Source organism: Chanodichthys erythropterus, chromosome 6 (assembly GCF_024489055.1).
Source record: "Chanodichthys erythropterus isolate Z2021 chromosome 6, ASM2448905v1, whole genome shotgun sequence".
NCBI classification, from domain to species: Eukaryota; Metazoa; Chordata; class Actinopteri; order Cypriniformes; family Xenocyprididae; genus Chanodichthys; species Chanodichthys erythropterus.
The window spans coordinates 29248110-29272495 of record NC_090226.1 but is presented as its reverse complement, the minus strand read 5'-3'; the positions used below and the strand labels follow the sequence as shown (position 1 = coordinate 29272495).

The 24386-nt window shown below is 40.3% G+C and overlaps 1 protein-coding gene across 2 annotated transcripts in view; it reads left to right on the top strand.

Moving 5' to 3' along the window:
• The first annotated feature begins 13381 nt into the window (after window positions 1–13381).
• The window catches only part of arid3a (AT-rich interactive domain 3A), a 38673-nt gene continuing 27668 nt past the window's right edge, over window positions 13382–24386 (top strand). Inside the window, exon 1 of one of the 2 annotated variants that reach the window (XM_067388586.1) lies at window positions 13382–13622. The gene's annotated coding sequence lies outside the window, so the exon portion shown is untranslated. Of the gene's footprint in view, window positions 13623–13695; window positions 13977–24386 lie in introns of those variants that run through there. The other variant, XM_067388587.1, reaches the window with a different exon arrangement.

Below are 24386 nucleotides of genomic sequence, written 5' to 3'. Positions count from 1 at the left end.
GTCCGGCGTTACTGAGCACTCTGTTTTTGTTCCTTGTTTCATGTGTGGACTGTTTATATGGTGTTTGACTCTTGCCTGGATGTACAACAATTTTGGATTTCCCTATTAAATGCTGCAACTGGATCTTACCCTGAAGTCTCAGTGCATTCCGTGACAGGAGATATGACAGAATTCATTAGTTATTGATTAGCTAACCGTTACTTAACAAAATCATAAAATTCTATTACAGGATTAGTTAACACATCTTCCTTAGTAGTTAACAGTGACTTAAGTGTTAATGAAGAATTACCTATTAGTTCTTCAGTAATTCCTTATTAGTTATGCAGTAAGTAAGGAACGGTATTCTAAAGTGTTACCGGAATATTTAAATAATAAAAATTCATAAAAACTGCTGGATTTGTTAAGGAAATATGTCTCTTCATTAGTGATGTTACATTTGATTTATTTTAACTAATCAGCTGTCGGTGAACATGTCAAACTAGAGATCAAAGACTACTTCTTTTTTTTTCTTCTTTTTTTTTTTTAGCCTAGGATTATAGGAATCTTTTAGGATTGTCAAAATTTGTCTCAGACAACCAAATCGAGATTGCATCCTTCATATCTCTGAAAAGTCTTTTACATATTTATAAAAGATAGATACGCTGTACCGAGTCTTTTCGAAAAAAGCAGAGCTCCTGGAGGCGTGTCGTGGGCGAAGTTAGAGAGTCACAAGCGCATGCAGCTTTTGCGTAGAGATTGTCTGCAAGCTGTGACATCATTATAAATGAAAAGGGAACAAAAACGTTCGTGTGTCCGGATTGGGACACGCGTTGATGGGCGTACTCTTGCTCTGGGTGATGTGTGTGTGTGTGCACGTTTATCAGGGAGAAGTGCCTATACAAGGAATTCCTCCCCTTTTATGACGTCATACAGGCCATACTCGAAAACATTTCGGAGAAACATGTCCAGAACTGGAAGTTGTAAATTTGGCACAGAAATACGCCATCATACATCCAACTCGTGTTTTGAAACTTTGGCCATGTTTAGCATGAGAATGTCATGAGCCGGGTTTGATTTTCTCCTTATTTCTTTTGTTTCTCTGTCTTTATTGGCTCAGCTGTTTGTCGTTGCAAGCAGCGCTCACGCTGATTTGTCTTCACACCTGTTTCTTCTCTGCTCTGATTTCCTTTGCTATTTCTCCCTGCTGTTTTCTCGCTTCTTTGCAAGATGATTATTACCCGTGTTGTGGCATTTAACTCTGCTCTACTCGCATCCAGATATCCTTTAATGGTTGTTTTTGTGTCCATCTCAGTCGTAGTCCCAGCCGCCCAGATACCTGACCTACTGAACCCCTTGTGCGTCAAACCTGGTTTCTGCCAGCTGCCAGGCATTAAGCAGTTCATCTACCTCCTGCTGTGCTTTCAGGTCCGGGACTGAGCGACTGAGTTCTGTGAGTGTTAGATCAAAATCTCAGTAATAGGTAGAATATTTGTAATTCCGGTCATCAGTTAAGAAACAGGCGCCTCAACCCCTGTGATGTGTGGCAGCAGCAGTGCGAGATCTCGGAAGAATGACCAAGCAGACACAGCTCAAGTGTGGTACAAAGCATTCTCAGATTTATTCAGGAAGAAGGGTCATATTTATAGACATAGGTTAAACAACAATCTCCAGGATGGCTTGAGCATCCAATCATACGACTTACCATGTATGGCATTTCACAAAATATAATACAAATAAGAAATGTATGTGCGTAAATGTGTGTGTGTCTTCAACTACTTCTTGTTTTGTCTAGGTAGGCACATGAGCTGCACAATGGAAAAATCACAAGACACAGAGAAAGTCAGAAAGTGAAGCCCAAGAAATAAGAAAATATTTAACAGCGAGCCTCCGCCAGATCCGTATTGCATTTTCATCTTCTGTCTCTGTACCAGCTGCGAGTGCCTAGGAGGACGGTGCTTGGCAGTCTGTCTATGTTGGACTTTTTGAACTGTTAATATATTCTGTCTAAATCGCTTCTTCGCTTCTGGGTCATCTGGTTCACACAACAGAGAATGCAACTCTTTAGCAGTAACACACACACATTAAATAAACATTAAATAAAACAAAAATTTTAAAAATTCAGTTTTACTTAATTGTTATTTAAGGAGGGTCGATGGAGCTGAGTATCGGAGGGTTAATAAAGGCATTCTGCGTGCGGTCGTCTACCGGAAGCTCGTTATTCCAATTCGAATTTATAAAGTTTATAAAGTTTTATATATGGATATTTTTCTTACAAAACACGTCTCTTCGCTTCAAAATGCCTCTATTAACCCCCTGGAGCTATACGGATTACTTTTTTATGGATGGATGCATTTTTTCTGTCTTCAGAATTTGGTTACCATTCACAACCATTATTGTCACGACCACCAGTTGGAGTGCCCTGTCTAGCCACCAGAGGGCACTCCACCCCGGACCTTGTTTCACTGTTTCAGACTACATTTCCCATAACTCACTCCTGGACTCGTTATCCCTGTCATTACACTCAGCTGTTTTGAGTTCTGTAATCAGTGTCTGTCTATTTAGTCTGTGTTTGTTCTGTTCTTGTCATGGTGGTTTAATTTACGGTCACAGGTTTCTGTTTGTGTTTTCCTGTTTTTGTTATGGACTGTTGGATGGATTTTGATCTTTGCTTGGACGACTATGTTTTGGATTAGCCTCATTAAAAAGCTGCACTTGGATCTACTTGCCTGTTTCTGTGATTTCCCGTGACATAAACCACCATCATGAACAGATCCAGCAGCAGGAGGGATCGGCCAGTCTCTAGTGGCTGGGGAGGTCGAGGCAGTCTCCAGGATCTAGCGGAGCTTCAGCAGAGGGGTATGGAGGTGCGGAAATTCACCCAACGGTTTTGGTCGCAGGCGGAGAGATTTAATCTCCCTGATTTGGTCCTTAGGGACATGTTTAATCAGTGTCTTGATGAACCCCTGCCGCAATGGGAGATGGAGTTTGTGGGAAATTTAAGTTTCTGGAATTTCTCCAACTACCTGTATCTGCGTGGGAATGGGCAGATACGGATACCTCCAGCACCCGCTCCAGTCCATCAATCCGCTCAAGTTTGGGAATCCTCTCCAGCCCGTGAGCTCGCTCCAGCCAGCAAGTCCGCTCCAAAGCCAGCTCCAGTCCGTGAGTCCGCTCCAGAGGCCTCAGAGGAGGTGGGCACTGAGTCTCCACTTCCCACATCTAAAAGGAGGAAGAGGAGGAGGAAGGCTTCCATCCCTCAAGACCCGGAGGCCTCCCCAGAGCCCGCTCCAGCCAGTGAGTCCACTCCAGAGCCCGCTCCAGCCAGTGAGTCCACTCCAGAGCCCGCTCCAGCCAGTGAGTCCACTCCAGAGCCCGCTCCAGCCAGTGAGTCCACTCCAGAGCCCGCTCCAGCCAGTGAGTCCACTCCAGAGCCCGCTCCAGCCAGTGAGTCCACTCCAGAGCCCGCTCCAGCCAGTGAGTCCACTCCAGAGCCCGCTCCAGCCAGTGAGTCCACTCCAGAGCCCGCTCCAGCCAGTGAGTCCACTCCAGAGCCCGCTCCAGCCAGTGAGTCCACTCCAGAGCCCGCTCCAGCCAGTGAGTCCACTCCAGAGCCCGCTCCAGCCAGTGAGTCCACTCCAGAGCCCGCTCCAGCCAGTGAGTCCACTCCAGAGCCCGCTCCAGCCAGTGAGTCCACTCCAGAGCCCGCTCCAGCCAGTGAGTCCACTCCAGAGCCCGCTCCAGCCAGTGAGTCCACTCCAGAGCCCGCTCCAGCCAGTGAGTCCACTCCAGAGCCCGCTCCAGCCAGTGAGTCCACTCCAGAGCCCGCTCCAGCCAGTCAGTCCACTCCAGAGCAGCCTGTTGTCCTGGTTAGTCCTGTCTTGGCCCAGAGGGCTGTGTTCACCTTTTATGTTTTGGCTGTTCTGCGCGCTTGGAGGATGAATTCAAGCTCTATGGACTTTGGAGCTGTCTGCCAGCCCAAGGCCGCTGTCGTCCCAGAGCAGCCCGAGCAGCCCGAACTCGCTGTCGTCCCAGAGCAGCCCGAGCAGCCCGAACTCGCTGTCGTCCCAGAGCAGCCCGAGCAGCCCGAACTCGCTGTCGTCCCAGAGCAGCCCGAGCAGCCCGAACTCGCTGTCGTCCCAGAGCAGCCCGAGCAGCCCGAACTCGCTGTCGTCCCAGAGCAGCCCGAGCAGCCCGAACTCGCTGTCGTCCCAGAGCAGCCCGAGCAGCCCGAACTCGCTGTCGTCCCAGAGCAGCCCGAGCAGCCCGAACTCGCTGTCGTCCCAGAGCAGCCCGAGCAGCCCGAACTCGCTGTCGTCCCAGAGCAGCCCGAGCAGCCCGAACTCGCTGTCGTCCCAGAGCAGCCCGAGCAGCCCGAACTCGCTGTCGTCCCAGAGCAGCCCGAGCAGCCCGAACTCGCTGTCGTCCCAGAGCAGCCCGCTCTTCCTGATACGACCACGGAGCACCCTTGGCCAGCCCTGCCGCCAGCCCCAGGCCGTCTGCCCTGCCGCCGCCGCCCAGGCCGTCTGCCCTGCCGCCGCCGCCCAGGCCGTCTGCCCTGCCGCCAGCCCCAGGCCGTCTGCCCTGCCGCCGCCGCCCAGGCCGTCTGCCCTGCCGCCGCCGCCCAGGCCGTCTGCCCTGCCGCCGCCGCCCAGGCCGTCTGCCCTGCCGCCAGCCCCAGGCCGTCTGCCCTGCCGCCGCCGCCCAGGCCGTCTGCCCTGCCGCCGCCGCCCAGGCCGTCTGCCCTGCCGCCGCCGCCCAGGCCGTCTGCCCTGCCGCCGCCGCCCAGGCCGTCTGCCCTGCCGCCGCCGCCCAGGCCGTCTGCCCTGCCGCCGCCGCCCAGGCCGTCTGCCCTGCCGCCGCCGCCCAGGCCGTCTGCCCTGCCGCCGCCGCCCAGGCCGTCTGCCCTGCCGCCGCCGCCCAGGCCGTCTGCCCTGCCGCCGCCGCCCAGGCCGTCTGCCCTGCCGCCGCCGCCCAGGCCGTCTGCCCTGCCGCCGCCGCCCAGGCCGTCTGCCCTGCCGCCGCCGCCCAGGCCGTCTGCCCTGCCGCCGCCGCCCAGGCCGTCTGCCCTGCCAACATCAACCAAGCCTTCTGTCCTGCCACCGTCGTCCAGGCTTCCTGCCCTGCTGCCACTGCCCCGGCCGTTGGAACCGCTGGAACCTGCCTGGTCAGTTCCTCCAGCGCCGCCCTGGCAACCAGCCAGGACTCTAGACCTGCGGGAACCTGCCTGGTCACAACCCCCAGCGCCGCCCTGGCATTTAGCCTGGACCCCGAATTTCATGGAACCCCGATGGTCTGTTCCTCCGGCTCCCCCCTGGCCCTCAGCCGGGGACTCTGGTCTGGGCCCACCATCCCGCCCCCTGGTCCTCCTCCGGTCCACCTCCCTCCTGAGTTTTTGTTTTTTATTGGGTCTTGTTGGAGCGTCTGGGATCCGCTCCGTAGGGAGGGGGTACTGTCACGACCACCAGTTGGAGTGCCCTGTCTAGCCACCAGAGGGCACTCCACCCCGGACCTTGGTTCACTGTTTCAGACTACATTTCCCATAACTCACTTCTGGACTCGTTATCCCTGTCATTACACTCAGCTGTTTTGAGTTCTGTAATCAGTGTCTGTCTATTTAGTCTGTGTTTGTTCTGTTCTTGTCATGGTGGTTTAATTTACGGTCACAGGTTTCTGTTTTCCTGTTTTTGTTATGGACTGTTGGATGGATTTTGATCTTTGCTTGGACGACTATGTTTTGGATTAGCCTCATTAAAAAGCTGCACTTGGATCTACTTGCCTGTTTCCCGTGACAATTATAAACCTTGGAGGACTATGGATAAGGATTTTTAAATATATAGCCTAAACCTAGGATGGCTTGAGGGTAAGTAAATCATGGGATAATTTTCATTTTTGGGTGAACTATCCCTTTAAGGTGAGGCATGTTATTCGCAATTATGTGTTGTGGCTGGGTGGTTATAGGTCTACGTGACTCTCGACAATGTAATGGAGGAAATTTGGTATTTTTCTGTAGCCTGACCCCCCGCCCATCAACGTTCGGGTTTAAGTCGTCGGCAGCGCTGCACAGGTCACAGCCACAGGAATGCACGTAATCAACAATGTCAACAAAGAATTGTGTTTTTGGTTTTGAGGGAAAGATAACCTTGCTTCCCAAATGACCCAGCGATAAGTGGAGCTGAGAGTTTTGTTCTCACGCATTACATTGATGCGCTCTCGATATTTGTTATTAAAATACCCATAGAAACTGATACTTTGCAATCACTTTTGTATTGGTTAAAATGAATGGAGAATATCTTGTGTTTTTCTGAGGCTGCTCGAGCCCTCAGGATCGGTGCTTATGGTTTCATAAACAAAGCCTAGATCTACGCTGGATTTACAGATCGTTTGAAACTGAAAGATGGAGCGGTCACAGCAATAATGACCCAGTCAGAACAACAGGTGGTGAATAAAACTGCTTCAAATGTCTGTTTTGTTGGCAATAGGCGCTTAAGTGCATATAATGTAAAGAACACGAACGTAGTGAATTCATAAATTCGTTATTCATCATTCACTATGCAGTCCGCGATTTTTCCTCTTTTGTCTCCATCTCTGTTTGAATGAAACATGCGATTGCAGTCATATGCGGAACAGTTATCTGCATAGACATATATGGTTATCTGTACGTGCGTTGTGCCTCGGCACGGCTCGTCAGCACGCGGTCAGAGCGTTCACACTGCACGCGGTTGTGGTCCGGCAATTCCAGCCGCGTGTCTGCAGCAGTGCAGCGATCACGTACCGAGTCTATTTTTGCTGTGCTGCAAGTGTGGTTAAAATGAACATGGATTGACCTGAAATTGTAAAAAAAAAAAAAAAAAAAAGAAATTATGCACATTTAAACTACTTTGTACATTTAGTACATTACATAAATAATTTTTAATGATTTTTTTTATGATTTAACGCCATGCAACAAGCTTCATGCAAAAAGAAAACATTTCAATTTCACAGTTCAGTTGTATCATTTCAAAACAATTATTTTATTTTAAAAAAATGAACAGTTTACTTGCATAATGCGATCAGATGTTTTTCCCCATCGCTGGAGGTAAACTCGCATCCCAGCAGGCAATGACATGACAGGCGTACCTAAACCAACCTATTCAAAAACAAGGTGACATGGATGACACTCGTCTCATCGTTGAGGTGGAAAAACATAAAATTCTGTATGACCCGCAGAATTGTACAAATATTTGAATGCGAAGGAAAAGGCATGGGAAGCAGTTTCGTCGGCTGTTGGTGTCGACAGTAAGTTTTCAAATCTTTGTGTCGTGTTTACGTGTAATAAACTACTCCAGCAACTGTTAATAAGAGTAATGAATATAACATTACGTTATTTTTATGGTTTTTTCAAAATGATTACAAACACATTATTGCTGTAAAGCCTATGTTGTTCGTGAATAAAGTAGTGTTGCTATCTTTTTAAGGGGGGGGGGGGGGTGTCGTCACTTTGCAGCTAAATGTCATAGCATGTAGGTGTATACATTTAAGTTTACGCATTAAATAGCTCGTTGTACAAACATTTGCATGCCTAATTAGTATGCTACATGTCATATAACTCACTAGCCTCTCCACGGGACTCCTTTCTGTTTACGGACGTGATGTAATGACGCACAGAGGAACCGCTGCCAGAGATAAGAGGGGGCATTTCTCAATGGCTGCGTCCGAAAACTGAAAAATGCTGCCTTCCTAGGACACATTTCAAGGTAGTAAGGCATCAAGGCACGTCCGAATCCAATGTTAGCTTCACTTCCTCTCTCATGAGATACCTTCCTTAGATCGATTTTTGAAGGAAGCATAGATGTATCCTTAGCTGCCTTTGATATCCCACAATCCTGTGCTTTCCATTCTGTGACAGTTGAGCTAGAAAAATAAAGATGGCGTCCAAAGGTTGCGTTTGCTGCTCAGTTTGTGTATAAATGTACGATTTTGATCAATATATTTCAATTTTGATATCATTTCTATCTAGAAATTACTACTGTAGTAATTAAATATTTGTTTAGTTCTCACCAAAGCTCGCGCTATATTGCTGTAGATCATTAAACTGTTACACCGCCTCAGAAGTCTGTCCGAAATAAATTTCGTGAGGTACCTTCATGCACAAATGCTGCCGTACAAGTCATTCTCTTATAAGATAGCGAGGCAGCAAGACAGCTACCTAGGTTTTCAGACGCAGCCAATGTCAAGGATACTTCCTTGGCAGGACTGGTCCTTCCAAGTCACTTCCTTCAGAGGCTAGGCGAGGCTCCTCTTTAGCATTCGGAGAACACGTAAATGGAAAAGACTAGCAAGTGCACATCATTGCGCCATTACGTCAGTGAAAAGGTAAAAGAAATGCTGGTGACGGCAACCAAGCTAACAATTGTTAAATGACGGTCCGATTCAGTTAGCCATCAATAACGTAATTTGTATTTGTATAATTTATAATATGAATACGGTAGTAATTTTGTACTGGCATTTAAACGTTAAACTTTATTTATCTGACATATTTACTACAGTTATAACAAATGTTTGGTAACGTAAATATACTTACATTTGAAAGCATATTGGCCACTAACATCCAACATTTTTTTTTTTTTTTTTTTTTTTTTTTTTGAACAAGATTGCAAAGCTGCGCGCATAGGATTGTGGGTGATTTTAGAGCGCGAAGAGCGCAAAGGCTACACATATGCATCCTTTCCTGTATATGGGATATATTTCGAACGTAGGACTCAGTCCTTCGACGGATGTTGATGACGTATACATCTTCGAAATTCTGGCTTCCGAGGATCCTTCCTTGACATTGAGAAACGCCTAGGGTCTCTTACTATTGGAGAAAGCATAACAGCTAACTTAATCATGTGTAGCACCTCTCAGCCTATCATGTAATGGCAGTGACGTCAGTTGCAACATTCCCTAGTCTTTCTTCCCTTAAAAAAATACATTTTTATCAAGCTAAAATTGCAGGCTTGCCTTCCAGTGGCTTTGCTGCTGCATGCTCAAATTTCCCGCGGAAATCCGTCATGTCGCTCTTATTATAAAACATTATTACAAACTTACTGTTGTGAATCGAGACAAGATAATTAGATAGTTTTGAACACAGGCTGGTTATGTACTTGCTCAAAAATTGATTTGAAAAAAAGTTGCGGACTGCAGCTTTAATAATGTAATTTCTGTAATGTATAATGTAATTTCTGAAGCATATAAGCAGAAATGTGTACTATAAATTCAATGCTAAATTAAAGTGTTATTTATTTAGCATGAATAATAATTGAATCAAATCTTCTCTTTTACACAAAGGTATGCATGTAACAGGCGTCGGCTGAGCTGCCGTTTGGACGTAGAATATGGAAACGCTGCAATGAAAATAGCGTAGCAGAATGACAGTGGAGAGACGGATTTGTTGAATGAAGTCGTTATTTTTGTTTTGTTTTTGCACACAAAAAGTATTCTCGTCTTTTCATTACATTAAGTTTGAACCTGTAGTCACATTGACTATTTTAACAATGTTTTACTAATTTTCTGGACATGGTAATTTCATTGCTTTCAATGGAGAATAAAAAAATCAAAATATCTTAATTTGTTTTCCGAAGATGAACGAAGGTCTTTCAGGTGTGGAACGACATGAGGGTGAGTAATTAATGACAGAAATTAAATTTTTGGGTGAACTAAAGCAATAAAAACAAAGAAAAGAAACACAGCGTACACAAAGCTTACCCTTGGTCTCTCTCAACATGAGAACATGCGAGGTGTCAGTCAATAAATGGGAAAACAAAGTAACCCAGATATTTTGTTGTAAAAATAAAAGCAATGCGATACTTCTCTCTTGCTTGTAATGCATTACCCGGAAACACAGACTGGTGAGTATAAATGGTCAAACTCTTTATTGACAAATCGGTTGAAGTTTGCAGAGTGAAAACCGGCAGCAACAGCAGTGAGTGCAGATGGGGAACTTGCAGGTGAGGATACACACACACACACACACACACTTTTAACAGTCACTGATATGCAATGATATCATTGAACAAGTGTCTTTCTAATACCTGAGTATTAAGTGTCTATTGCCTGATCTCTGATGAGTTTTATACATTTGTAGACGTTTTAGTTATTTGTATAATTTAAAGGAATAACAGTAGTTAATAGTCTCTGTTTAGCTGACCCATTCATAGAACAAATAAAACAAGCCCTGAAAATTAATAAAATAATACATATTATACCGACACTTAATATTTAATGTTAGATGATTAGTTAATTGCATCTTTCAATAAAACATTTGCAATGTGTTTGTAAAAAGTTTTTTTTTGTTGTTGTTGCATTTACACTGTTTTGACCAGCAGGCGTCACCAGCGTGTGGAGTGTCGAACACTTTGAAACAGTGAATCATTTTGCGAAGCAATTGGTTCAATTGATTCGAAGCTTTGAAAAGCTTCGTTTCTCCCATCACCAAGACACAGAGGTAAGTACAGGAGTATCTAAATAAATTAGAATATCATGAAAAAGTTTTTTCTGTAATTTAATTCAAAAAGTAAAACTTAAATATTTTCTAGATTTATTAGATATAAAGTAAAATATTTCCAGACTTTTTTGTTTTCATCTTGATTACAGCTTGCTGCTCATCAAAATCAAAAACTCTGTATCTCAAATTATTAGAATATTTAATTTCAAGTTCTATTAAATTACCATTCTCAGGGTATAAATACTTGGTTTAGGTCAGTAATCCCAACTGCAATCATGGGAAATCCTGCTGACTTGACAGTTGTCCAGAAGACGATCATCAAGATCAGAAACCACAGAAACCATGTTGCTTGAAGTCCAGTGAGAAGTTTCCACAGTCAGTGATGATTTGGGCTGCCATGTCATCTGCTGGTGTTGGTCCACTGTGTTTTCTGAAGTCCACAGTCAACGCAGCCATCTACCAGGAAATTTTAGAGCACTTCATGCTTCCTTCTGCTGACAAGCTTTATGGAGATGCGGATTTCATTTTCCAGCAGGATTTGGCACCTGCCCACACTGCCAAAGGTACAATGACCATGGTGTTACTGTGCTTGATTGGCCAGCAAACTCGCCTGACCTAAACCCCATAGAGAATCTATGGTGTGTTGTCAAGAGGAAGATGAGCGACACCAGACCCAACAATGCAGATGACCTGAAGGCCGCTATCAAAGCAACCTGGGCTTCCAGTACACCTGAGCAATGCCACAGGCTGATCGCCTCCATGCCACGCCGCATCGATGCAGTAATTCATGCAAAACGAGGCCCAACCAAGTATTGAGTGCATAGAAATGAACATACTTTTCAGAAGCCACACAATTCTGTTTAAAATATCCTTTTTTTTTTATTGATTCTATCTGATTTTTTATCTGATTCTAATTTATTGAGATCGTGAATTGGTGGGTTTTTGTTAAACGTGAGCCAAAATCATCACAATTAAAAGAACCAAAGACTTAAAGTACTCCAGTCTGTGTGCATAGAATTTGTTTAATACACAAGTTCCACAATTTGAGATGAATTACTGAAATATATGAACTTTTCCATTCTAGTTTGAGATGCACCTGTATATTTCAGGTATGCTGCAATCCAAACAATAACAGTCTTAGCAATGGACGAGACCAGACAGTGTGTGTGAGTGGAGTATCCTTATATGTGGTGCAGGGTGATGACGTGATAGATGACAGCTGGTGATGATTGTGGAATACGTGCAGGTGGTGGACCAGGAAGGATTCTGGGTAATGTAGTGTAGAAGGTGAGAGGCATGGTGACTGAGATGGTGACAGTAATGTATCCAGATCTTCTTTTTCTCTGTCATATCTGCTAACTGAGAGCTGTATCACAGTGAGGGCTAATCTGTCTCGAATGGTGTTGGTAATAGTCCAGCTGTTCCTTCACTGGACTGATCCAAGCGTTCTTCCAGCCAAACTACTCCACCTACAAACTAAAGATCTGGGCCTGCTGCATGTCTTACACCGATTCTTACATCAACCCCATAGTTTATGCCTTCACAGGCACAAATTTCTGCAAGGCCCATCATCAAAACAGACAAGCCAGCACTGAGATGCTTTATGTCTCCTAGCCACTCTTTATTTGTCTGTTACACATTAAAGTGTTCTTTTTTTTATTATAAATGTCAGTATATGAACTTTCTCTATGTTGTGAATGCTGGCCAGTATCAGAATCTAAATGAAATAATAATTTAAACAGCTTTTTAGAAGTGTCTTCATTATAAATATCATTTCAGGATTCAGTTCTTTTAGTGATTACTACAGGGGCTCAAAAAGTTATTTGGACACTTGAACATGTATGAATGTCATTACATTACATATTAAATATCAAACCATGTGACATCTGACAAAAGATTCTAAAGCTTTTCTCTGACCTTAGTATTAGTTCTAGTAGTATTGCTAGGATGTTGCCAGGGTGATTTGTGTGGTTGCTAGGCGGTTGCCATGGTGTTCTGGGTGGTTGCTATGAGGTAGTTTGATAGATAGATAGATTAGATTTAGTTTGAAAGAAAGAAAGAAAGAAAGAAAGAAAGAAAGAAAGAAAGAAAGAAAGAAAGAAAGAAAGAAAGAAAGAAAGAAAGAAAGAAAGAAAGAAAGAATCGATTCTAATGTCCAGAAAATGCAATATTCGTTCTGTCCAGTAGGTGGAAACGAAGCACTGTACAAAAGTTTCTGCACTTTAACCTGAGACGTGCATATATCAGTTCTCAGAAATGGCCTGTACTTGATACAAATACACAGATCATTTCAGATAATATCTTAAATTATGTCTTAAAATATACATGCGAATGTAAATAAAACATGCATTTGTTTTTTATCAGAATTGTGTGTTTTAGGCTGATTAATACACTTAATATTGAGTATTTATAAATATGTAATGCATAAATATTTAATATGCTTTTCATTCGTTGATAGTAATATTTGGTATTTGGTAAGTTGTTTATCAATGATCATCGAGGATATACAGCTCTGTGTAGGTTATGTTTGCTTGAGAACTCCAGCAGCAGCTTCACATTATTGGTGCCTGTGATAAAAGGGAAGGGCCCCTGGCAGGGAACGTCGCCAAATGTATAGATAGCACCATATAGCGTACATATATGTATATATTTATATATACCATATATATTTACCCCACATAGAGGAAGACGGACGGGGGTCTAAAGGGTCGGCTTTTCTGAATTGGTTTCGGACATCAACACAAAAATATCACCGGGCCCAAACACAAATCTTTGGCGCAAAGGTCATTTATTGTGGGACCTTCCACCCCTCATTAGTATCGAGTCATTTGTAGATGTTTCCTATAGAGTGGGGGAAGGCAGCCCCATTGATTCAGAGGTTTGGAATTTGCATCTGATTGCTGTTTGTCAACCAATGGTTTGACTCCCCGACCGCGGGCACCGCCTCAGATTAGACGCACATATGATGTTACTGCCAAATTAACCTCTATATCGAAATCAAATGAGGAAGCGAGAGGTGATTTAGAAAGAGCACAGTTCATACGGTTTCTATACGTTCTCGTATGTTCGTGACTGTGATAAAATATTGACTAAGAGAGCGTCGCGAGTGTGTTGTTTTTACGGGCAAATCAGGAATGCTCCTTCCGCTTCCCAAGAAAAAAACTAAACGGAAGTTAAACTGGTAAGTGAAGTGTCTTTTTTCCTCTCGTCACACATACACATTTTCCTGTCTGTGTTGACTATATGGGAAATACAGTACCTCTCTGGCATATAATCAGAATTTTTAGGACGTTTAACGTGTTTTATTTTCCATCTTTTGTTGTTTAAAGCTCATCTGATGATGTGTTTGTTTGGCAGTAGTGAGAGTAGATTTGGTTATAATAGTATATGTTACAGCCATCAGAATAAACGCACGATACAAACACATACAGTAACTGCCACCAGACACGAGATTTATACATGCAAATTAGTGTAAATCCCCGGATTTTTATTTATTTATTTATTATTCCAACTTATTGGATCTCGTTTTGATGAGGTAAGTAATGGTTTAATGACTTCCCCCGAGTTGATTATCTGTGAGCTTGTGGCTGTGGAACGGGAAATTAAAATTTTAAATAATTTGTATGTTTTATAAACAGAACAGGGTTCATGCTCTGAACAATATTATGTGCAAGACAAACATTAATTGCCTGTTCTTAATTCTTAAGTGCCCGATAATTGAATCTCATAATTCATTATAATTAATAATTAGACTAGTAATTAGAAAGCATAATATTAATTGTGAATAATTTGTTGATAAATAATAAATAACAATAATTATTAATATTAATTCCATTCTAAAGTTGTTTGCATTCTAAATGTGTTTGTCTAAATGTTACATTTAAAATGTTACACTTTGCTCACTTCAGAATGATGTCTTTAATGTTGAATAATTATGCAATAACAATAAATGACAAAAGAAAACACTAGAACACACAGTAGTATAGTAGCATTGTGGGGTGCTGTTTTTAGAGACCCGCCAACCCTTTATCAATAGATATCTTTTAAAAAAATTAACTAATTGTTATTTGTTTATGATATGTAATTTATAATGGATCGTATCTAACCTACTTAGGCTATATGTATTCACTTTTTATTATATGGATGAGATATAGCTTGTATCTGAATTGTGCCTGAACAATTCTCAAAGCTCTAGATCCCAAAAGATCACTCTCAGGAGTAAGGCAAACATTTTTAAAGAGTCATGTTGGAAATGTGACTGATTTGATTTCTTTCTGTCCATTCCTAATAAGCTCTTTAAATTGGCACAGAGCAGATTTCTTCAGCCTTAATTTGATTTCTGTTCCACATAAACGGAAAAGCACATTGCTTGTGTACTACACATGGCTTCATCACACACTGTACTGAAACTCTACACGCACTAGTGCACAGTCTGTTTTTTTTTTTTATTTGCAACAGCAGCTGAAAAAAATATCAAATTCATTATCCACTTATGCTAATCTTGATAAAGGTGTTTAGAGAGAATATGTAATATATTGAAGTCAATAATGATATATAAAACTTAATTCATCAATGCACCAATGTTTACGTCTATATCAATTTCTATAATCTTGGACAAGACAAGAGTTCCTTATATGTCAGTACACTAGCTGACTCCAATGAAACCACAGAATTTGATTCTGGAAAGATAAAAGACAAGCGTGTGTTGGATTTTTGCCATTATTTGGGTGGTCAAAACTGCAACAGAAGTGAAAGTGCATGTTACAGTTAGTTGTTTGTATGATGTTTGTGGCATTGCATTTCAATCTTTGGACAAATTGGACAACCTTTCTATAATAGATAGATAGATAGATAGATAGATTCATTCCCTTTGGAATAACTAATACTGTTTGTATGCTGTCTGGTGCCTTTAGGCACTATTAAATATCTCATTGGTTTGCTAAATGGCCTGAGAGAGAGGATTAGTTTTAAAGACGTGTTTGGTGATATACTTCAGGTCTTGAAGACCTAATGAGCTGGGTCTACAGATTTGTATTGTCTCAAACTTGTTCACAGGAAGTGATGTTCACAATGTAGATGACTGTCTCGTGCATTTCTAATAATGTGGTTCAGTTTTCGCTGTGCCAGGCGACGTGATTCTACATTAGCAAACGTAACCAATCTTGTGGTTACACTAGAGACAGTTGTAATAGCGTGAAGAGTCTGTTTATCGGCGGATTTGCATGACACACATAAGGATATACTTTATAAATATGGCAGTAAAACAAACAGAAGGGACAGCACCAGAAGAGGAACTTGTTTGGCGCCATTTTGCATGAGATGATGGAAATTACATGATACGTTTCTAAATTTTGTTCTTATTCTAATTCCTTACAATTTTCTTTAACGTTACGTTTATGTGAAGTGCAACAAATACTACATTTTATCAGACACTATTGTGTGCACTGCATATACATTCAGTGGGGAGGGGGGGTTTACCTAGAATGTATTGTCACATACCTGCATATGTGATGTTTAGTAAGTCCTGGGGTTGTTTGTATGTGAAATAATGTGGGTGGGGGGTTTGAACTGATAAGATGAGGTACGAACAGGAATGAGGCCCTGCATCCTGTCACACTTGTTATGATCAGAATGAAGCAACCATATCAGCCATCATCTTATTTGCAGGTTTTCAGGTCGGCAGACTCTGCTCTGAGCTGGCCAAACTGGTTTCAGCTTAGCGTGTTACTAGGTAGTGTTGAGAGGGATCAGATATCTAGTGTCGCAGCTCAAGGAAGGAACTGCTCTGTTTTTAGATTAATCCATATGCGTGTCTTGGCGTGGCCATTTTAGCACAGGGCTGTTGGGCAACACTTTACACAAGTGAAACAGAAAGCACCATTGAAGCAAAAATGCTATACAATCAAATGGTGAGGTAAGAAAACAAGTTGGCGTCATACACGTCACATACTTTGTGTGCTGCAAATCCCCCTTTTGGAACCGGATTTTGTGTGCTGCATTCATGGACGCACACGTTGCCTTAAATGTATTAGATGTGCCTATAAAAAGGCAGAGTTCATTGCTTCAGAATAGCATTCTGAGTGTTGGGAGGAGGTTGTGTGGACTCAGTCGAGTGGCTTGGCTCAGGTTCAAACTGTGCCTTTGCCAAAAGCCACATATTAAAACGTTTCTGTGGTGCACTGCTGTTCACCTCAAGCACCTGCCAAAAAAGTGATGATTTCACTATTTGGGAGTGTGCCATAAGGGAATCCCAGGCAGCTGATCTTCAGTTTTCTTTCTGCAAAGCAACTCGGGAGCGATGTTTGGAGAGACTTTCTGTAACAGAAGCTGCATCCTTCTAATGTGTGGTCTGGAGCATTTTTGGCCATTGTCAAATTTGGTTAACAAACAGTTCTGCTGTATGAAGGCTGGCAGTTTGCCATCATAGTTGCACGCAAACAAAATCAACAGACTTGATTTGCTGGATTACAACATTAATCATTCAGACACTTTTGTGGGACGTGTGTTTATACGACTGTCATTAACTGAAAAGACTGGATTCTTTAGGTTATAATACAAGGCAAAACCCATACCCTCTACTAACAACATGATCCATACATGAAACTGAGAACTGACTCGTTCTGCCAGTTTATTTCCATCAGGTCTTTACAGGCAGAAACTTTGCAGGCTAATGTTGATGGAATATTTGCAATTCTGACCTACCCCTCTCTGAGCTTGGTTACTGATGGGGGTCATAAAGAGTTAAAGAACAATAACCATGTTCACATGAAGATTCTGGAATGCAAAGATGACAATTTACCAAAATGCAGCTATAGACCCGAGCAGTTTTGTTGTACAGTGATTTCAGTCATGGCTAGCAAAGGAATGACTATTATTATTATTATTATTATTATTATTATTATTATTATAATAATATTATTTTTTTTATTCTTGTTCTTAAAAGCCTAGCCTCATTTTCATACTATTCTTTTTCATACTTTTCCATAAACATATTATATCTGCACACTATCCATAAAAATTGATGGAATGCATTAATTCCATTGTGGTAACTAGTTTTGTCACATGATACCAACATTTTTAGACAGTAACGTACCAATGCCAGTAAAAATTTCATAGTTTTATTTTAATAGCTTTTTAAAAGGGTGGTTAAATGCGATTTCACTTTTTTAACTTTAGTTAGTGTGTAATGTTGCTGCTTGAGCATAAACAGTACCTGCAAAGTTACAGCGCTGAAAGTTTAATGCAAACGGAGATATTGTCTTTTAAAGTTAAATGACTACAAACATGACCGGTTTTGGACTACATCGGGTTTGTGACATCATAAACCATGCAAAACGCACCCCCGGGAAAACAACTAAGTGGGCGAGGCCATGTGGTGCAGCATGTGGAAGCGGAAGAGTTGTGTACACCGGACGCGTCAAAAGATAATAGAACTCATTATAATCTGTGATATATTCTACACTGGATGCGGCGCGGAAGACAGCTTCCAGAATCTACACGAGTTCAATGCTGGATGGCTATTACTGAATACACAAATGCTATTACTGAAAGATGAAGCAGTTCCCACTTTAAAAGCAGAAGCTGCTGTTTATTGGCTTCAAACTGTAAGTACTTTATTGTTTGTACATGTCTTTTAAACATATAGTCCTGTTGCAATTTTTGGTTGCATCAAGGACATATACAAAGAGCAACTCAATTTTGGTTCACTAGCCAGTTAGCTAAATTCTACAAACCCCAACAAACTTATGTTTTCATAGACAAACAGTTGTTTATTCTATAAATTAAACGCTACCTTTACAAAAATGCGACTACTCAGTCTTGTATTCGGCTACAGTAAAGCTTTAATCAGGATGAAACTGTATATTGAAAGCTAACAAACAGCAGTGACAGCATATCTAAACACTTTGACACAAATAAAAAAATGAAATACCATTCATAAACGTCCCTTAAAAGCCGCGATTGCAGCTTGACCCTCTTCATCTGGGTCTAATTCGGGCTCAGTTCGATACAGCAATATAGACGCTATTATAGAGTGCCCCAGGGATGACGCGTTTTTGTAGGCCAACCCGGAAGTTAGCGGCGCACGGATTCCCTCGACTGAAAGCCTATTCATTTTTCCCATAGACTATTGGAAAATCGCAGAAAATAAGCTCTGTGTTTAAGAAAGGGTTATGACACTGACACGTTTTGTCTATCAAGATAATCTTTACAAGTTAACACAACATTTATAGATTTTGAAGCCTAAATAGTCGTCAGATATAAAAGGCTAACAGTAGGCTTTAAATGGACTACAGCACACCATGGTCGCGGATCAACGTCGTCACCACCAAGCGTCCTCAAACTTTATTTAGAAAACAATTCTATTTAAAAACATGCTCACTGATTACTTATCCACTTTTTCATGAGAAATGCTGTCCAAATGTCCCGTTTTTTGATGACGTCTAAAGTCCCCGCCAAAGAAAGTAGTCCCTTTTAGCAATTTGTTAGCAACCGCCGATTTGAAGACACAGTAAAAGTTTAAAAAATCACAAGTGGGTTATAACTGGTGTGTTTTATGTCATAGATCAAAACGTGAAAGTATTTAGAGGCTTTGTTAACCACAGACCTTATTTCAGGTGATTTAGCAAAAACCCATTAAAAAAACCCATAGACTTTACGGCATTGGAACCGGAAGTCCTAAAATGCTAACTCGCTTCCGGGTTTTGCCTACAAAAACGCGCCATCCCTGGGGCACTCTATTTACATTTTCACTGAAGCAACGAATGGTAAGGGGCATGTCGTTTCCGGATGCTTCAGCGAATCACGATATACTGGGCCAGCTACCATCCTGCTGACCAATCTGAGCACACTGCGTATTTCGGAGGGAGTGGCTTCATAGAAGCAGGAAGTTAAACGAGCCGTTCATATGACAGTGGAAAGGTGTAGAATAAAGATAAAATATATGAAAAAAAAAAAAAACATTAACATTAAAACATGTTAAACTGTGCCCCAAAAACACAATCAAGCCTAGAAAAAAAACACTTAACCACCCCTTTAAATTGAACTATTTGAAAATAAAATATATGTATTAAGTAAATAATACATTAAAACATTAGCATGTAGCCTTCAAATTTTGTTGAATTAAGAAAACTGCATTAAAAGGTCAAATAAAAAGTTAATAAAATAAAATAAAAAAAACACGCTAATCTACAGATCTATTTTGACTTTTATTTCCTTGTCCGTCACTATGGTTACTATCACAATGTCAAACATCACAATTTCAGATTCAGTTACATATTTTACTGTTGCTGTCACTTCTATGCTTTGTGTACTTGGCAGCAAATTATGAATGGGTTATATACAGAAAGTGAGCAAGGTTAAATAGAAATCTAGCAAAGAGCGCTCCGTTTATAATCAGTGAAGCTGATTTCAATTTAGTCGCAGTACAAGCTTACAGACTTGAGTGAAAACTCCAGTTGTAATAAAAAAAAAAAACTAACGTCTATAATGAACAGTGGTGGACAGTAACAAAGTATTTATTTGTTACTGTACTTAAGTACATTTTTCAAGCATCTGTACTTTACTTGAGTAATTTTTTTTTATTTTGAGCAAATTTACTTTTACTTCACTACTTAATTTTACTTACTTTATTTCAAAGCATAAGATCGTACTTTTTACTCCTCTAAATTTCATAAAACATATTGTTACTCCTTATTTTAAAATTAAGAAATTGTCACATGCTCAGTCGCAAAAGCAGTGTCCGATTCATGCATGAACTGATTCTTTTCAATCATCCTGTTAAATCGGTTCACAAATCACATCAACAATTAATTTGCAAATTAGACTGATCGTATTGCAGCTGTTCCTGAGTCAACAAATCACTGATTCAAAGATCCGCTCAGAGTGACTCTCCAGTGAATGAATTTCTGTCTGTCTGAAAATTGGACAAGAACTGGGGGATCCTCTGAGTGCGTGCGTGACTGATGGTGAAAAGTAAGTCAGCCTATTAATGTTGAATTTTAGGATAAAATATTGTAACTGAAAATCATATTTAGGTCAGTTGTTTTTTAACTAAATCTGCTGTAAAGGGCGATCTGTTTAAGCCCACTGAAATGCTTTAATGCGACATGTCCACATCAATGTGTCTACAGATCACGATCTCAATTCAAACAGATCAAATCACATTTTAAAACTAACTTTGCCGCTTCAAATAACGGTTGTATCGATTAGGAGGCAACAAAGTGACATAAAATGTATTTGACATTGAAAGATTAATTTAAAAGATTTGTTCAAAAACATTGATTTATCCAGTAATGAAACAAGTGAAATTGTTATGAGTGAGTCATTAAATCATTTATTCAAACCTATTATTTTTTTAATTAAATATTTTTAAATAGTCTGCATCAATAAATATTTTGTCCTAATTATACGCAATTTTGTTTAGTTGTCTAATCAGAATCATGGGAGAATCATGATTACTATTTGAAAGAAACTAATAAAAATCTTGATTCTCATTTTATCCAGAATCATGCAACTCTAACACAAATTGAAATAACATGCACATTCATCTTCCCCGCTGCTGCAGCAATGTTTTTAAATATGAATTTAGCCCTATATGTCTCGTCTGTTTTTATATTGTTTGTCAACACACATTACATATTATGTATCTGCATCCACTAATCTTCCATCCATACTGACTAGTACTGGCTATTTGACAATTCATAATCATTCATAATTATTTTGAGCAATAGGATTATATAAAATATATAATATAAAATTAAATTAGGCTATATAAGTGGCCTTTATAAAATTAGAAAAATAAACATTCATCAATCAGTACTTTTTTACTTAAGTACATTAAAAATCAAGTACTTTTGTACTTCCACTCAAGTAAAATTGAAAAGGAGCACTAAATACTTTCACTTGAGTCATATTTTATGATACTTATCTGTACTTTTACTCAAGTTCTTGATTTGTGTACTTCGTCCACCACTGATAATGAATATCTTATTTACATTGTGTTTATACTTTGTTGATTTATAATGAAAAGATTTACGAGCTTGCAGAGCTGGTATAATTACGCTTTACTGGTACTTTTGATAACCCTAGTGGTTATTAATTGCTGTATTGAATCATTCATATTTTCTTATTTCTGTTCTGGTTGATCTGAAAACAACTACTGAACCTATCAGAAATGCAAACCATTTGAGGTTTTTTATATTTTTTACTTTCCTGTAGCGCAGACAGTAGAGCATGACACTTGCAATGCCAAGTTCATGGGTTCGATTCCCAGACAAAAAAAGAACTGATAAAATGTATGCCTTGAATGCAATGCAAGTCACTTTGGATAAATGCGTCTGCCGAATGTACATTTATTCTACAGTCATAAAAGCTGTTTCCATAATTTAGTTTTAGAGTTACACTTAAAGCTGCTGTCTGTAACTTTTTTGGGTTAAAAATTATTCAAAATCCATTTTTGAGCATGTACATAACCAGCCAGTGTTAAAAACTATCTCCTTACTTTAGCCGGATTCACAACAGTAAGCTTGTAATAATCTTTCCTTATCTGGATGGTACTGGTGGGTTTCCGCGGGAAATTTGAGCATGCCGCCGTTCCTCTTTGCGTCATTACGTCACATCTGTTTACATAAAGAACGAGTCCCAGCTAGAAGGTTATATGGCATTTGGACTTTTCTCACAGCAGCTTCAATAATTAAATTTATCATTCTGATGGTGGATTGTAATCCAGAAAGGTTCAAATGACAATCATCAGTGACAACTGAGATTCACCTGTAGTCAAAAGCAAAAGACTTCAAACTGCAAAGTGGCTACAGAAATTGAAATCTACAGGTAACTCTAGTACACACTAAATACACATAGTCACGCAATGCTGATGTTGTTAACATTAACAATTTGAGAACAAAGTATAACAATAATAATTTGCACAGTTTGACGTGATCCGAGCTAAGCAACCGTTAGATTTAATCACCATTGGTAGCGTGATTTATTGCTTTTTTTTTTTTTTTCAGTTGATCAGAACAAATGTGGCAGACATCTTGTTCAGATGAAATTTTCTGGTGAAAATTCTTATTTTGGTCATACTTCCAAGATGTAGAATCTGTGATTCTGAAGTACAGTATCACCAATGTTTTGACTGACAGCAAACATTAGATTCATCCACTGAGGAGTCGTGCCGATGCACAACCAGCGTAAAGATAATTCCGCAAATAACTGCAGGTTTCAAACAGAGATGGCGACAAAAAGGCAAAACTTACGGACTGCAGCTTTAAGGACATGTTTACTAAGTATTTCATGTTAACTGTCTGTGTGCAGTCTTGGAGAAAAAAAAAAAATAGCCAACCACTATTATTTTTTTTTAAATATCAATTAATTATCTTATTAAAGTGAGACAGACACAAAAACGATTAAATTTAAAAGGTAAGTTCACCAAAAAATTAAATAAGGGGAGTACTTGATGACAAAAATTTAAAAAATTGTGACCTAACCCTTATGTACAATTTACTCAAAATTCCCTAAAAATATTTAAAGAGTTTGCACTCTCCTTTTGGTAGATTTTGAAACTGATGGAAAGATCATTTTTGTTAACAGCCAATAATATATATAGCCGAACATTGGCTAATCAATAGACCTGGCTTATGTATTGTTCTCCTTGTCATGTCACAAGCAGCAGCAAATTAAAGTCTGTCTTTTTAATTGCATCAATGCAGTTTCTTTTAGGGTTTTTTTTTCTGAATAGGAACAAAGTGAAAAAAAAAAAAAACGAGGTTACAAATTATACTCCGTCTCCAAGTTTGATCCTCTTTTAAAAGTTGTATAAGATATTCTGCCCTTTTTTGACACACAAACCTAATTTAAGCGAGGAGACTAAGGCAACATTCTGACAGAAAAAAGAAAAAAAAAAGTTTTGCATTCTATACATAGCTTGCTGTTTTAATATGAAGGCTTGTGAGACTGCAATAATGTGCCATGCTGCTGTGTAACCCTGAATGACCGTCGATACTGGAATAAAGACGCACATTCTGCTTATGGGTTCAGTGGTGCTATAGTGTTGCTTTGCTTGAGGTAATGCTCTCAGGAATGCTTCTCTATGTTTTCTACATCAGCAGAATGAATGAGTCTTTTGCTGTGTTCTTCCAGACTTCCACTGTCTGTGTTGCTGCACGTTTTGTTTACTATACTGTGAAATAGACAAGTTGGGTTTCTTGCATCATCTTTGAGGTTGTACGTTTAAAGGTTTTGTTACATCCTGTTCTTGAAGAGAAGAATGTTGAAGATGTTTTTTAGAAAATATGCACCTTCACCTATCATGTCAGTCCATTGCTTTTATATTCACTCATACTCGCATACATACTTTTTTTTTTTTTTTTCACTGATATGCCTTTTAGGCATACTAGTGCTTTGTACCTAACATTGCATCATTTTATTTAAAGAAAAAAAGTTGTTTGTGTAGAGTTCTCCATTTCAATTTTCTGTTGTGTGTCAAGCCTTCTCAATGGCACAATATCCTCAAGAATATAGGGCCAAGCATGTGCAATTATGTGCACTTCTGTTCTGAGGAAGGAAATCTCATGTATACGGAGGCCCACGCTTTCGCCCTCAGATTTGCCCACAGCCCTTACACACGCCATCGTCATGGGAACCGCTGAAGAGATGGTAACGAGGTTATATAATTGGTTCACCTTCCCTGAGACATTGAAAATACCATTTCAAGAGACATCAAACCGATGCTTGAGATTCAAGCCCAGGATCTCTCGCTGTAATTTTATGTGAAGTGTTTTTCCATTACCCACCACAAGCTCAAAAATCCCCAAACTTTAATTACATCTTTCCCTTTATGTAATATTTAGAACAGTTTTGAGTTTTAGGTAAGTAGGTTATATGGGTTTAAATACTAATCTATTAATTTTATTTATATATATATATATATATAATATATAAAACAAAA